General features: G+C 46.2%; 1 protein-coding gene across 1 annotated transcript in view; it reads right to left on the minus strand.

Annotated features, from left to right (window-relative positions):
- Positions 1–16,347, minus strand: part of RALB (RAS like proto-oncogene B) — a 45,347-nt gene extending 29,000 nt beyond the window's left edge. The window contains exon 1 of the mRNA XM_080798417.1: positions 16,166–16,347. The gene's annotated coding sequence lies outside the window, so the exon portion shown is untranslated. The remainder of the gene's footprint in view (positions 1–16,165) is intronic.
- Positions 16,348–17,296: the final 949 nt, after the last annotated feature.

The following is a 17,296-nucleotide window of genomic DNA, read 5'->3' on the forward strand; positions in this document are numbered from 1 at the left end:
ACTCCCCAAAAACTTTACTACTGAGAGCCTACTGTTGACTAGAAGCCTTATCAATAACACGAACACTCAAGTAACACATATTTCGTATGTTTTATGTATTCTATACTGTATTCTTACAATAAAGATAGAGAAAATGTTAAGAAAATCATTAGGAAGAGAAAATACCGTAATGTTAGCAGCCTTTGATGCTCAGGGCCTAGATTTCCTTAATCTGTGATGAAGTGCAAAATGGTGATAGCCCAAATTCTATTATTCTTTGATTTGTTAGAAGATTTTGTGAAGGGAAATGTTGTTTCATCTGTTACAGTTGACCCCTGAACAACATGCATCTGAACTGGGCAGGTCCACTTGTATGTGGATTTTTCTCGATAAATACATTACAGTATTACAGACAACTTGACATTATGAGCACCTTGAAAAAGACAAATAACTGTCAATGATGTAGTCTTGTGAAGAAAGCTTCTATTTCTAACTGCCGATTTATGGGAAATACAGGAGACAGGAATATGGTGAGCATTACCACACAGACACACCATCAGCAACATAAAAACTGAGGAAGCTCTATGGAATAAGCCACCCAGTTTCTTCAACAAATAAATTCCAAGAAGAAAAAGAGATGGAGAGGGAACCCATAAATTACGAGAACTAAGAGACATAAAGTGAGAGAAACATACGGACTTCAATTTGGATCCTAAATGTATAAGAAAACTGAGGAAACCTGAATGTTGACAGGATTTGCTAATATTAAGGAAATATTATTTTTAAAAATTTCAAGTAACTTAATGTAACCTCAGTACAAATGGAGTGACATGATATACAGGATTTGCATCAGTTATCAAGGAGGAAGGGACTTGGGATGCAGACGATGTTTAGACTGGCCATGAATTGCTAATTATCAAACCAGACTGATGGATATAATGTTGGTTATATAAAGTTGGTTACATTGTTCTCTGTACTTTCACACACATTTGAAAATATCCACACTTCAAAATTTATAAAAAATAATGACAGAAATTTAAATGCCTGTGTCCCACTCCCATAGGGATTCCAATTTGGGAGCAGGTCATTCTGACACCCATGTTCTAAGGCTCTCCAGATGATTCCAGCTCATGCCCAGCTTTGAAAACCATTCCACTGGACCTGACGCTCTTTGAGAACAGATTCTTTATCTTTCCTAAGCAATGTTTCACTCATGACCTATCAGAGAAAACATACTTAAAGATGAATCGAATTCATTAGTCAGAGCCATTATCTCACCTTAGTTCTGTGAGTAGAACATGCATTGGGATGGCACCATGAACCTACCTTCAAATGAAATTCTTATTTTCTGTTGGTCGGGTCTCTCTACAACCAACAACTCTCCGACCACCTTTGTTTTTGCAAGGACTGTGCTACGTTACCATCTTAAGAAAACTGATTCACTTTTCACAATCTGATTTCAAAATTTTTGTGAGTTTTCAAAAAAATAATTTTTCATGTGAGTTTTCTAGTATCTGGTTGGTGATGACAAAATGTAATCTAATGTCACCCGTAGAGGCATTTAGTCTTAATCAGTCCACAAATGAATGTTTTCCTCTTCCTATTTCCCTAACAACAGACCCTTTTTCACACTATGGTTTTCTATTGATCTCCTGTTCTTCAAACTCAAGTACAACAACTTCCATAACTTTACTCTATGGTTCTAAAGTCTTCAGAAATAGGGGAGCCCCAAGTAAATGAGAAAGATATTTTTTCAATGATTGTCTGTCTTAGGAAAGCATCGAATTTTACCAAGGATAGGACAAAATGATGAAGACTTAAATGACAGACTCACTTCAAGTAATGAAATACATTCAAAGAAACAAAAAGTGATTCTGATTTGAAAATGAGTTCTTAGATTTTCACACATTAGAACAGAACAGAAACTCTAGAAACCAGGAAATCGTTTTTTTTTTAAATGCTTTACCAAATTCTATCAATATTTAAATTTTAATTTTTACTAAATTGGGTTTGGAAAGTTGTTGGTACATCTGTAGCAACTTTTTGCAATCTTAGCTTGAATCATTCATCAAAACAAATGGATAAACCATATTACATCATAGGTTCCAGCTGAAATGCTTAGTTTTGATGGGCACAGTCACAGGACTGAATTATCACGATGTACATGGCCCCATCCCCTGGGACAAACCGACTGATCCCAAGGAGGGCACCAGACCCAAGCTAGGGAATGGGACAAAACTGAGCAGCTAGACCCATGATGAAAAGAGCAGGAACCCTCCTGTGGCCCTCTGCACAATGTATGGCCCTTCCCAAAAGAAGCACCTGCCGATCGCGGGGACTTAGGAATATTAAATTTCTGATTCTTGAAGAGATGCCAAAAATGTGGAATTTTATGTGAAATCACCCTTTTTAAATGTTAATAATTAAATCCATTTTAAAACCCCTGTGAGCAAACAAAGCATGTCCTCAGGCCACTCCTTTTTGCAAACTGGCAGCTATGTATTTTTGCCAAGAAGAGAAAGCTGATCTAGAGCAAGGAGGAGAGACAAAGCCAACACACGGGGAGGAAACACGGGGACAGTCTTGGCAGCCTTCAGGGGGCTGGTTCCAGCTGCTCCTGAGTCCCCGCCGCATCCTCGGCCCCTTTCTTGGCTTGCTTTTTCATTTCTCCGCTGAGTCAGTGACATGCGTTGGGGTCCACCCAATAAATCCCGCTTTGTGGTGTGAGCTCATGTGCCTTACATTTCTATCACTTCCAGCCAACGGAGTCCCAACTGACTGCATGGAATGGCTTTGAAAATACACATACAATCCAAGTCCAGGGACTCGGACCCAGGCAGGGCCGGGGCGGAAAAGATAATGACACAAAAATACTTCATTCTACATGAATAAAGCATGAGCTCTACAAATAGCAACTCCAGCTGAAGGTGCTTCCAGGGAATTCAAATAATCTGGCCCCCTTATGGGATGAGGACGCTTATCTACAATGAAAGACAATGTCGCTTCCTCGGAGAGGCCTTCCAGGACCCCTGCACCTCAGGTAGACCCTCTCATCCCTTGGCTTCTTTCACTGCACTGATCACAACTTGCAATTCCTTTCATTTTCTGCTTACTAGCTTTTCGCTGATTTCTTTCACTACTATTAGGGCTCCATGAGGCCGGGATCCAGGTCCGCCCTTTGCCCTCTTATACTCTTGTAGGGTAGGAATATTTCCCTGTTATCACATAAACTGTGCTGCAGCCTAAGGAACATAAAGTTTACCCAAATTAGGGTCATCATAAAGATCTAGAAGGCTGTGTACACTTAACACTTGGGTGGATTCATGCAGATCTTATTTCTAGTACTCACAGCCAAAAGCCTAAAGTTTAAGTCATCATTTCCTTGTTTCAGTTTCTTTTTTTTTTTTTTTTAAGATTTTATTTATTTATTTGACAGACAGAGATCACAAGTAGGCAGAGGGGCAGGCAGAGAGAGAGGAGAAAGCAGGCTCTCCATGGAGCGGAGAGCCCGATGCAGGGCTCGATCCCAGGACTCTGGGATCATGACCTGAGCCGAAGGCAGAGGCTTTAACCCACTGAGCCACCCAGGCGCCCCCCATTTCCTTGTTTCAGAAGCCAACTTGGGCAAATGGATGACATGAATTTCTATTTTTTTAAGCTTTGTGAATTTATCACTAAAGACTTGGACTCCCTTAAGGTTGTTATTTAAGTATGTATTTGAACTTATTATGGGGTTGTCATTATTGATAACACAGGCCCTTACAACAGAGACTTCCAGATCACCATGTTAAGTAAGTTTACTTATCAAACAAGTTTCACGGTAAACAAAAAAATCATTGCCTTAGGGACTGGTATTTCAATACAACAGGCCAACTCCCCATGGTTATTAATAAAATTAATGAAAATTAGAGCAACCTAGTATTCATGAGAATCTCAACATTTCACCCACTGATTTAAGTAAGGATTTCCAAGAGGATTTTTGAACATTAATTGATACTCAATTGGCAGTGCCTTTTCGGATTGACCATCTTCTCCTAGGACTTTGCATTCTGAGAAAGGGGCACAGGCCCTTGCAGGGACGAGCACAACGTGATGGGGTAAGCGACCGGAATCACGGGGGACGTGGCTCACAGCCCCTCAGCTCAGGGTACTACCAGTCACCAGGCAAAGAACGTGTACCGGTTATCTAACAATCTCTTCACCGACACAAACTCACTAGGGCGGCTGCTGAACCTCTGCTAAATCTTTCTAGTAAATGAAAACACTCAAGTCTTGACTTCCCTATTTGGTAAATTTGTATTTTTTTACTGCTTTTCACGGACTAGGGCACACCAGCAGTGACAGTCCCGGGAAGACACATCTTAAGTCATCAGAGTTCTCGGTGTTCCTCTTTCTGCGTGTTCAGCCTTGCCTACGCATACTTACTTAAAGAAGGAAACTCAATTTTCCCTTCCCTTGTCCAACTGCTATTGTCATTAGCACCAGTGGATAGAATATTTTTATATTGTTGTCCACATATGACTCAGTTTCCATGTCTATAAAAACAAGGAAGTTGAATTAAATGATCTAAGTTCCTTTCCAGTCTTTTGCTGTTTTTTTCTGAAACTCAAGCTGCAAAACAACTTCAGTAAGTGCCCCTGAGTGCCTAAGGCAATTTGTTTTAGGTCTTTCTGATCCCTAATGTTCCCCTGCCAAAACACACATACCCCTAACTGAACAAAAGCTAAATTAACTAAAACAAAACCCAGAAAGCTCAGAGGTCACCGTCAGAAGTACTCTGCTTCTAGTTTGTACCCTTATGCATATGTGATTCCCTCTGCCAGGACTGTCCTTCCTCCTGATGGAGGATTATCTATAATTTAATACTTCGCCTAAATACTTCCTCTGCCACCTTCCTAGATCTCCCGGAGCATGGCTGACCCTCCCGAAAGTGGACCCCTTGCCTGCCAATAAGCCTACTGTTTCACTGAGATAAACCAATAATTTCCTCTTAGATGAGGTCTATTTCTCCCACCACACTGAGGGCTGCCCATTCGTCCTTGTGTGCTCAGCATGCCTAGTACTTAGGAGATACTCAGTCCTTGGCAAAAATAACCGAGTTCTCCATCTGGGTTGAGAGGTCTGGTCTCAAGAGGATATCTGGTAACTGGTAAACTTTAAAAAGTTAATTTATTTCTATGATGACTTTCCTGAACTACAAAGCAACTGAACTACAGTGGGAGGTAATTTGCAAGCTCTGGCTTTTTTTTTTTAAGTATACAGTATTTTTGAAATAAAGTCCTCTTCCACCATATGCTCACCCCCAATGGAATCCAGGATTTCACTGGTCTTGGAGAGGTCTACCAATGTATACAGACTCCAGTTCCTTCCACCTAAAAAGGCAGCCTCAAAGGTCCACTTTGTCTTGGGTGCCTGAATGGCTCAGTAGGTTAAGCACCTGCCTTCCGCTCAGGTCATGATCCCAGGGTCCTGGGACTGAGTTCTGCAGGGAGTCTGCTTCTCCCTCCGCCGCCCCCCCTCCATGTTCGCTCTCCCTCAAAAATAAATAAATCTTTAAAAACAAAATAGAACTACTTTATCTCTCAGTAGCTGCAGGTCAAATCTGGAACTAGCACACAAGGCCCTGTTCTAAATTACTCATCCAAATACAGTCCAGTTTAGAAATGTACTACTATTATTTTCACTTCTACAGCATCTACTAGTATATCATAGCACTCAAACAGAGCTTGGAGAACTTGTAAGGTTACTTAACTAGTCTTGGGAAGGCCTAGAACCCCAGCAGTCTGGCTTAGGAGCCATGACACGGGGCTGCTCATTAGTGGACTGGGGTAGGGCAGGGAAGACCTTCGAACATGGTGTGAAATAGTGGAATTTTTAGCAATGACACAGAACCGCGGAGCAGAAAGTTCATTAAAGAGAGAAAGACATAGGCAACTAGGGGACAAGTTCTAGGAGGAAAGAGACCACATAAAGCAGTTCTCATTCAGCCTAAAGAACTGAAAGCAGAGATTTGAAAAGATGGGTCCACTCATGTTCATGGCAGCACTGTTCACAACAGTCGAAAGTGAAAGCAACCCAAGTGTCCACTGATGAATGAATGGAAAACAAAACGTGATCTACCCATAAGATGGAATATTATCCAGTCTGAAAAGGGAATGAAATTCTAACAGAAGCTCCAACACGGATGAACCTTGAGGACATGAGGCTAAGTGCAATAAGCCAGACACAAAAGGACAAAGACTACACGATTTCACAGAAGAGTCGATTCATAGAGATGGAAAGTTGAATAGTGGTTGCCAGGGGCCAGGGAGGAAAGTTGAATAGTGGTTGCCAGGGGCCAGGGAGAAGAGGACGGGAGTTTGTGGTTAAGGAGCGCAGAGTTGCAAAATGGGGATGATTGACAACGTTTTGGAGCTAGATGGTGGTGGGTGATTGCCCAATGCCGTGAATGTACTTAATTCACGCTTAAAAATCACTAAAAAGACAGAGAGACATGCGACAACTCTTGATCTCAAGGTCATGAGTTCAAGCCCCACATTGGGTGTACAGCTGACTTTTTTAAAAGATGCTAAAATGACCAATCTTATGCTATGTATATTTCACCACAATTTTTTTCAGTAGTTCTATACCAACTACAGTGTGGGACAGGAGGAAAAACATTCAGTTTGAAGTCCAGAGCCTGCCACCAGGCAGTTAATGCCCTTAGTTCCCTCAGTGAAGTCGCTTTCCTCAGCTCGGTCTCTTCTGTAAAATGCACAGGGCACGTGTATCCTCAAGTTATTATGGAGACTAAATAAGAAACTACCTATCGTAATACCTGGCTCAGAGTAAGCACTTATCTGGTTTTTGGACATCATTCTGATATTCTAGAAAGTCCTGAGAAAGAAATTGATCCAGCAGCCAAACAACTTGAAGGCAGGATGAGCTGCCAGTCCTTAAGAAGGACAAGAATAGGCCAGGGGGATTCCTATGCCGAGACTCAGTCCTCGGAGAGCAAAGATGACACCAGTCCAGACACCACACTGGGAAGGAAGAGGTCTGGCTTCTAGACCTCGTTCAGCCCCTCACTCACTGTATGACTTCACCACACTCGGCCTCCATATTCATCCCGTCTGTCTTTCAGGGTAACCGGGAAGGAACAAACGGGAAAATTCGTACAAAAGGCTTTGGGGCCTCGGAAGCATTTTCGATGTAGAAACAAGGAGTGTTATCACCAGAGGCCCTCCAGAGCTTTCTCTCTTCTCCATCACCCAAAAGACAGTATCACTCACCCTCGGAGGCATTGCCAGTGGGCATCTCCAGACCTACCCTAAATCTCCTCCAGCAGCTCTGGAAATTTCTCTAACAGTCCTTCATTCTCTTTCCTGCTAGGCCGCGTATGAAGGGATAGGGAACCTAGGGAAGCTGCCATCTAGCCAGCTGTGACTGGGGAGCTACAGTGCCAGAAGAGGGTCCACCTTCTCTCCGGGGGCAGCATACAGAACATCCAGTCCCCACCAGAAGTGCAGATGTCACCCTCCTTCCCTCATTACTAGAACTCTCTTCCCAACAGGACTGCCGCCCTCCTCTGAAATGACTCATTCCACCTTCCAACCCACCCAACCCCCCAAGTGCCAGCCAATTCTTCAAGACCCTCACCTCTTCCAAGAACGCTCTTCTGTCTTTTAGCTTTCCGGAGACTTGGGTGTGCCCTGGGACACCTATCTTAAGCAGATACTATCTTCCTCTCCCACCACATGCCTCAGGGCCAGGAAGAAACTGTCCTTCCTCCCTCCCACTGTTACTTCTAGCAGAAGACTTCCTTCAGAAAAATACTCTCCTTCCTCTTGCAAAAAGCCTGCAGCTTCAAGGCATGGGCAAGCCACTCCCCCCTCCCCACCCTGCTGCCCTCCGGTATCTCTGGACCTGGTCACCTCCCTCATCTATTGCTGGTATTTGCTTCCGGTTCACAGACTTCCTTTCTACTTCATCTCCTGTCATCCTCCTCAGGGACTTCCAAGTTCATAGGCATGACCTGTCACAAGGCTCCACATCTCCCAAGTCCTTGGCCTCTTCTCTGAAAACCATTTCCTTCATTCTCTATAACACGGTTGTGCTCAGGCCCTGAGCATCGCCATTAGAAACAGCTGTCTCCTCCAGCCTCGGCCTCCTTCCTTCTAGCTCTCTTGCTTAAATACCCACTACCCTACCACTGCCACAGTTCCCTGCCTGCTGGTCACATGCGAGCACAGACCTCTAGGAGAGGACCTCTAGCACTTTCTCTCCAGGCCCCACTCCGTCCTTCAGCAGCTTAGGTCTTGCAATATGAAAGCCCTCCTGCCCTCACCCCTCTCATTGCCTGCCATCCCCAGTACCTGGCAAGCCAAGGAATGTTGCTGGAAAGGGAAAGAATCTTGCAGCCAGCCTCCCAAAGCTTCATATGAAACGCATTTATGACCCTAAACCAGGAATGGGCAATTCACTCTCCACTGCCTAGAAATTTTACTGTGATTTCCCCCCATGCCCTCCCAAGCTCACTCTGGACAGATGACCCTGCCTCATTTTTCCCAAACACAAGTCATCAGGGACAAACTCTACAAACCCCCCAGCATGCATGTCCACGTCCTCCCGTCTCCTGCTACAGGGATAGCGCACGACTGCTCTTAGCAACAACCAAGCACGCCACACAGGCTCTAGACTCAATCTGCCCTACCTCCATGCCCAGGAGTGTCATTCCTGCCTTTATTCCCTTTACCTGCGTCAGGAATCAGTCTTTACCTCTGTAGGGGATCACCCCTGACAGCAAACACTTTCTACTTAATCTCCATCCTAAAGACACATCCCCCCCTCTGATGGCCGTATGCCCTCTAGCTAGTGACACAATCTCCCCCAGCCCTGGTTATCTATACCAGGGCTTCTCAAACTTGAGTTACCTGGGAAGCTCCTTAAAGTGTGTATTCTGATTCAGTAGGTCTGGGGTGGAGCCCAAAGGTGGTCAGCACTGCCAACCAACTAACCAACTCCCAGATGACTGGGGGAGGGGGAGGGGGCAAGGACCCCACTCTGCATAACAAGGCGCTGGGTTTCCTTTACTCACAAAATCCCTTCTAGTGTGGCTCCCTCCTCCAACAAAACTTCCCTGAAACTGGGCTGGTCAGGATCGCTAATAAACCCCACATTGCAAACTCCAGTAAAAACTGTTCTTTCTCCTCGCCCATCCCCTCCCGCCTTTTACAAAGGAGCTTGTAACAACCATGAGAGAACACCGCCTGGAAAGGGGAAAGCCCATAGGAGGCTAGTTCAAACCCCTCTCTTAGGCGTCTCCCTCCGGATGGGGTCTGGCCGGCCTTGAGAGCACCGCACTCCCCCACGGGCCTTGCAGCTTCTCTGGCAGCATCGCTGGCCAGCCCTTCCTCCTCTTCCTGGCATCTAAGTGTCAGACCCCTCGGAGCTCCGTCTTACACCCTCCCCACCCCTACACTCTCCTTTAGCGGCCTCAGCCACTCTGATGGCTCTACAAGCAGCTCCCAAACCTTTCAATCGCAACCCAAAGCCTTCTCCTGACCTCCAGTCTCCTCTCCCTCTGCCTGACAGCCACTCCTCCCCACACAGGTGTCCTGCATGAATCTCAGACATAACGTTCCCGAACCAGAGCTCTTGATTCTTCCTGCCCCACTTCAAATCTGCTCCTTCTCTGCTATTCCCCACCTAGTAGTCACTTAAGTAACTAGTCGTATCCAAGTTATTACTAAAGCCCAAAACCTGGGAGTCAACTCTGACTCCCCTTGCCTCTCCCCCAACTCAGTTTGTTCCCTCTCCAAAACCCATTTTACATCCGTCTGCTTCTTCCACCTCTGCCACGCCCGAGGCCCGGGGAACTAACCAGTGAACGGCCACCACTTTCTAAATGACCCGTCATGGCCACTTTGGCTCCTCTTCAATCCATTCTGCACACAGCCCCTATGGTGAATTTTCCAGAAATACAAATAAAATTGTGCACAGAGCCCTTTAATGGTGCACCAGGAATAAAATCCAAACCCGCCTTTCACCATGGCCTACAAGACCCTACACAAGCCTTTCCTTCCCTAGCCGGCTTTGCCTTCTTTCAGTTCCATGAGTGTGCCCAGTGCTTTCCTACCTAGGGTCCCATTCACATGCTCTACTCTCCTCTTGGACTGGTTTTAGGAAGACCTAAAGCAAGAGGAAGCAAGGAACACAATCTCTTAGGAAGCAAGAGGAAGCAAGCGAAACACAACCAAGTGACTGAAGAAGACTGTCCTGGCCACCTGGAATAGAAAGCAAGCCACAGAGTCCACCATGAGATGAAATGACAATGGGAAAGGAAAGGCCAAGATCATTTAAGACCAGGCAGGCCCAACAGTTTAGGGATTTGGGACTTTCTGCTGAGGGCACTGGAAAGCTACCAAAGTGCTTTAAGCACGCGGGTGACACAATCAGACCTGCAGGTTGAAAAGCTCACTCTAGTGGGAGTCCGGAGAAATGGAAGCGGCAAGAGCACATGCGGGGGATAAAAGGCCTGGCCAGAGACGATGGTGGCCTGAGGATGACAGCAGATCTGAGGAAAATGGCCAGATGTTAGAACTATTTCAGGATGCTGTGACACTGTAATTTATAAGAAATGCTCCTTCAGCTGGCCAAAATATATTTCTCACATATATATGGTCTGCATCCAGTTTCTCTCAAATCCATGGATCCCCAAACCCTTGGAATTTCCTGAATGCTAAGGCCAATGGGAGCACCTTTTGTTATAATATGCAGTCTATTGTCCTCGGTTCCTGAAAAGCTTCAGAGCCTTAAAGGTGAAATGAGGGTCTTGTTATTCACAACAAGGCCTTTCCACCACAACTGGGTTCCTGCTAATGAGGGGACCTTTAGACCACCTAGGACAAGGGCTGGCTGCCAGAGGAACCAACCTTGAATAGGGGGTCAGAACTTCCAGTCCTACCCCCTGACCTCTGGGGAAGGGAGAAGGGCTGAATGGTGAATCAATCCCCAATGGCAATGAGTTCACCAATCTGGTCTAGGTAATGAAGCCCCCAAAAGGTTTGAGAGCTTCCAGGTAGGGGAACCAGACAGAATACTTCCATGTGCCACAAGGGCGGGCCACCAACTCCTTTGTTTAAGACCTGACCCTATGTATCTCTTCATCTGGCTGTTCATATCCTTTAAGATCCCTTGTAATAAAGCAGTAATCGAGTGAGTAAATGGGTTTCCCGAATTCTGAGAGGCTTTCTAGCACATTAATCAAACCCAAGCAGGGGGTTATGAAAACCTCTGATTTATAGTGAGTCAGTCAAAAGCACAGGTAACAATGGGGGCTTGCGGCTGGCATCTGAAAGTGGAGTGTGGGCCTGTGGGACCAAGTTCTTAATCTGTGGACTCCGACGCTGTGTCCAGGTAGATAGTGTCAGAATTGAGTTGAAATGTAGACACCCAGCTAGCGTCAGCAGAGGATTGTGCGGTGGGGCCGGAAAAACCACACACATACACCCCACCTTGGAACTGGGTACAGAAACACTTTAGATGTGAAAAAAAATGGCAGAAATTAATGAATGAGCACATATAATTTTAGATTTTAAAAAGGCTTAACACGCAAGTATGAGTAGAGAGCCACCTTAACTAAATCCACTACTAAGAAGAGGACCAGCCAATCCACACTCTATGACCGCCCACCCATCCTTTCCTGTTTTTACTGGCAGAGTCGGGTGGGAGGAAGGAGAGGGATGATCAGGAGGCAGGATGAAAGAAAAGAAAAATACTAGCTCACAAATGAGGGCAGCAAATGCGACAAAGGCCAGAAATGGGAAGAAAGGAAACACAAGCTGTGCTGAGTGTCCAGTCTGCCCCACAATGACTCGAGCAAACTTCAACTGGGCTGGGATGAACAAAAGCCATTCTCACCAGCCTTCGCTTTCTGAAGTTACATTTTAATATGATTTATGAACTCTCTCATTCTAAATATGCGTCATTCCAAGGATGTTTGTTAAATGAAAATACTACAATCACAGAAGTTTCAGAGATGGAAGGGAACTCAGAGGTCAGTTAATCAGGCTTCAGGCTCAGGATGCCTCCTCTCTCCACCTCTAGATTTCATCTAGAAGCTAAAAGAATAAAGTCCTTGCAGCCAGGTGGATAATTAAAAAGTATTAGGTTTTCAAAAGAGAAATGAAAAAGTGCTGGCTAAATAAATATTGTCCAAAAATTTAAAATAATGGGGGGGGGAAGGAGCGAGCAGGGTTTAGGTTCTCTAAGATTTTTTTTGTAGCTACTTTGCCAGTGAGTTTTATTTTTAAAAATACACAGATGATTAATGACTAATTTTAAGCTGTTCATCAAGGAGCTCATTTGGCAATAATTTTTTTTACCAATTTGTTTTAGGGTTTAAAAAAAAAAAACTCAGCTGTTCCATTTGCTTTAGGGATCAGCAAGATTTAAATTTCTAATTTCCAAAGCTACTGCATATTTGGCTAATTAATTCGAGCATCTGACAAAGAAGAACTAGAAGAAAGAACATAAAGTTAAAAGTCTAATATTAAAAGTTTCTAAAATGGTAAAAACTCCAGCTGCATTTTATTCTCCTGGAGTACATACTTTAGTATGCATGTGAAACAAAGATTTTTCTCAGTAATGTCTAGTCTAAACCTTTGAAAGGAAATCTGGTGGCCTCGGACAATTTCAAGGGTCCTCAAGCTCCCCTCATGCAGTCCCCTCCCACATTGTGCCACGTCTGGTCTATGTCCCAGTAGAAGGGATGGTATGTCACCTCCAAAATTAGATACCAAAATATCATACTTTCCATCTTGATGGTCCACTTTCTATCGCTCCCTCTCTCAGATCACTTGTTCTGGGGAGAAACTCAGTGACCATGTTGTGAAGGGTCCTACGGAGAGGCCCACACCGTGGAGATTCCCACCAGCAGCCATGTGAGTAAGCCAGAATCTGGAAGCAGATTCTCCACCCGGTCTAGCCTTCAGATGACAACTACCTCAGAAGAGACCCTAAGCCAGAAGCACCCGCTAAGCTGTTCCCAGATTCCTGAACTTCTGAAACTCTAGGAGATGATACATGTCTATTGCTTGAAGCTGTTATATGTGAGCTAATACAGTATGCAGGAGAAAATTCATTCAAGACAGACAGACTACAGATGTGGCCAACTACACGGGCCAAACTTCTATATATCCTTCAACTCATGCCATATACTAAGTAAAATTACATAGTTTGACATGTTTTCATTTGGATCAGACCTCACTTGAAATTGTTTTATGTCAATTCCCAATCTGGTGGGCCTCGAGTATAAATATAGCAAAATTGCCCACAAAGCCCCGGCAAAAGCAATCACAACAATATATTAGCAATTATTGGTTAACAGCACTATTTCCTGCATTTAGATTTCAGGTTTTTTTTCAAATAGCATAAACTCCCCAAAGATTCATTGACACCCATCACAGAGAACACTAACACAAATCATAAGCAGTTCCTTTTTTTAAAAGTAACACAAACTTGAAATGCCTTCCCTCTTTGACTTCCCACTTCCACATTCTTTTCATCTTCCCATTCTCACCCATCCAAAAGCTCATACACCCTCTTGCCCACTGGCCCCTCTCCTTTTTGAAACCTGTAAGAATGTGTAGACATATACGCCCATGTTTGTATTCCTAAGTAATCAAAAGAACTGAGGAGCCAAACGAGTCAGTTGGTGACCAAATCTCCAGGCCAGATATGTATCTGGTATTAGCTAGATCGGTGGGTCTGTGCCAATGGATAGCAGATGCTCAATAAAATGTTCATTTCCCTTCTCTTCCTTACCCACCTCCCCCGTGATTAGAAAAGAGTTCTATTTTCTCTGGTACTCTGGTCTCTCTGATTCAGGCTTCTCAACAACACATATTCACTTGAAAAAAAAAAAAAAATCTCAAGTATCTTCCATATCTAACAGCAGGGGCTGTGTGTTTGGAACTGATTGGAGCCAATGAAAAGTGGGACTCTTGCCTATCATCTCAAGACAAGTTACACTGGGAACATTAGAAGAGTTCACCAAGATCTCTTCCAACACTCTTGTTACACTGTCTACAAATTTAGCTCTCAGAAAACGTCTTCACCAATGTTTCTAACTTCCATAAATTCCATGAGTGGAGAGGAATTTAGTAACTGAATGCCAACAGGCATTGTGGGATTGGGCGAATGTGGCACAACGGATTACCTCAACTCTCTGGCTTACAAATTTCCAGAGGCTCGAGCCATCTCCAGCCAAGGCAAGATTACCTTTAAGAATTAAGCCGAGAATTTGGGGCGCCTGGGTGGTTCAGTGGGTTGGGGCCTCTGCCTTTGGCTCAGGTCATGGTCCCGGGGTCCTGGGATGGAGCCCCGCGTCGGGCTCTCTGCTCAGCGGGAAGCCTGCTTCCCTTCCTCTCTCTCTGCCTGCCTCTCTGCCTACTTTTGATCTGTCAAATAAATAAATAAAATCTTTAAAAAAAAAAAAGGATTAAGCCGAGAATTCAGAACTTTTCTACTTCTTCCACTTTCCACCAACACCTGTCTAGATCCCATCTGACATTCGAATTCTTGTCTTCCTACCTATGTGTCTTGGTCCCATGTTCACAAAGTCCTGGGAAAGTTTCTACCGCTAGGGAAATCTTGCTGAGTGAGATCTCAGATCTCCATTGTTTCCAATGGGAAATACCATGAAAAGAAAAGGAAGGAAAGACCCAGATATGGTCAGAAGAAAGCAGACGAGGGGACAGGACTAAAACCACACACAAGGAATGTGTATCCCTGGCTTTATTCCTACCCCTACCTCCATCCCACCCCCACTACCACAAAGAACACCTTCAACATTCCTAATTTCATGTAATCCTAACAGGCAGGGACAACTATTGCCACCTTCTCACTGCTGTAGACTAAGACAGCTAAGACAGGTGAAAACAGCTAAGACAGGTGAAAAGTCACGCTCAAGATCCCACCCTTAATAAAGTTTCAAAACCAGGATCAAACCTAGGTCTTCACAACTCGACCTCCTTTTCTTCCCAATATTCCATGCTGCCTCCATAGTCACTCTATTTCTGAGGACTTCCATGTTCTAATTCTATTGCTGCAGATTTAAGGGACATTGCCTTCACCTGTTTTGGGCTTTGACATCCAAGAACCTCACTGCTCAGCTGTAGAACGTGGGTCATTTACACACCTAATGAAAGATACGCTACAGTCTTTGACAATCAGTGCCCACCATCCATCCCCAAAACTTACAAAGAAATGAGGTTAGAAAGCTAGGTCAAAGCAGAAAGTTTCCTGGTCTACAAAGGTTGCAACCACCTTGCAGGGAACGTAAATGAAGAATCAGCCAAGTCTCTTCCAGGGGCAATTCCAAAGCAGTCTCCCAGCCCCAAGAACTTCTCCCCCAAAGACTCACCTGAAAAAATATCAAAGCTCCAACCTTTCCAATATCCACCTGTAAATTAGCCCAGAAAGGACACTGCTCAAACAAGCAGTCTGGGCACACCCATCTCTGCCACTAGCAGTTCTGAACCAACCACGACCCGGATAACCTTATACACCCTACAAGAGGGCAAGAAAAGAGGCGTGGGAGCCTGGTCCAGCCAAACAGTTCAAGTCCGTGGTGCTTCCTATTAGAAGCTACATCGGGTGTCAGCCTCTATCAGAAAGGAACTAAAGGGTGGGGGGTGGAGGGGGAGCAAAGAAACAACTTAAGGCTCACTTGCAAGACAGGAGCAAAAACAAACAGACCAAACAACTTTTGGAACACGGCCCCGGTTCAGTCCAAGTTCTTAAGGTACTAATAAGTTTTTGCAACACGATTATAGCTCTCACCCTGCCCACAGCGGCAGCTAAGGAACTGAGGAAGTGGACTATCCTCGGACTGGAGGCCCGAAAGGGCAGGAAGTGGAAGCAGAGGCCATTTGTGGGAAAAGGGAAGGAGCGGCGAAAAGGGAGAGGCTGGGGCGCAGCCCCCATTTCCTCAGCCCCGGGGCCGCTCTCCGAGGCTTATCTCCAGGGGACCTGCGGGGACCGAACGCGGCCGGCAACCCCGCGTCGCCCTCCGCCGCCGTCCACAGCCTGCACGCCGAGCGCGGGGCCAGGCGGCCACGGAGTGCCGGGCGGTGCACCCCACCTCCCCAGCCTGCGCCCCACTCCGCCCGGAGCGGGCCTGTCGGGGCGCGGGCACCCTTACCTGGGACCGTCCCGCGCCGCCTCGGCCGTCCGCTCTGGTCCCGCAGCTCTTAAACCTGCCCCGCCCTCTCCTTCGCCTCCTCCCGGGGCCGGACCCCAGCAGTCCCCTGCCGATTTGTCATTGAGCAGCCCTGGCTCGCTTCCCCACCCCCGAGCGCGCCCCCGGCGTCGCCTAGGCAACCCCGCCTCCCGAGAGAGCGCGCTTTCCTTCCGCTCCCGCCCTCCCCCTGGGGGCCACGCCTACTGAGGGCCTATTAGCCAGTCCGAAGTGGGGCTGGGAGGCTGGGGCGAAGGCTCTGCCAGTGAGAAGCCGCCGCGGGCGGGAGGGGCGGGCTCGGCACGCCTGCCTCGCCCACCTCCTCTTCCTCCTCCTTCCCGCGGCCGGACTTGCTGCGCGTGACCGCTGCTGCAGTGGAGGAGTAGAGTTGGGCCGGGGACTCTGGGCGTGGGCGGATGGACAGCGCTCCAGTCATGGATTTGGGTCAGAGCGAGGTCAGACTAGTGGAAAGCAAAAGGGAACAGCAGACCGATATAGAAAAACCAAAATTACGATGCGGCGCGGGCGTGTCTCCGGATCCAGGCGGCTGTCGGACGCCCGCCGGGGGCACCTGAGGCAGCGGGACTTCCGCTTGCCGCCACGACTGGCTTGGCTACAGGACATCCCATTAGCAGTAACGGAGTTACTTGACCAGTGCCTAGCAATAGGTGCTGATCCAGATCACATACGCGGGGGAGAATCCTAACCCCAGGTTCCTTGCGGCAGGAAGTGCAGTAGGCAAGCTCACAGACAGGTTTTTCTCCCACAACTTGCCCGCGTCATTGTCCTCCAAATCCAGGGAACTTGTCATTTTCTATCCAAATAGGGTTTCACCTTGGGTTGATTTTCCTAATTCCCCGCCCCTCCCTAGAGCTGAATCCTCTTCAACCCCCTTCAGCAGGATTTGTGGCCCCACTGACCCTTACACAAACCACATGGCCTGTCACACTGTATCACAATTGTCTAAAGGCCCGCCTCTATAATCTCTAGGGATGGAGACTCTCTTGTTCAAGTTGACATCCACAGCAGCTAGCTAATTCTCTCCTTGTTAATAATTATACGTTACGATGCATGTGTGTTTTAAGAGAGGCTTTG

Source organism: Martes martes (genome assembly GCF_963455335.1).
Source record: "Martes martes genome assembly, chromosome: 3".
In the NCBI taxonomy this organism is placed as follows: Eukaryota; Metazoa; Chordata; class Mammalia; order Carnivora; family Mustelidae; genus Martes; species Martes martes.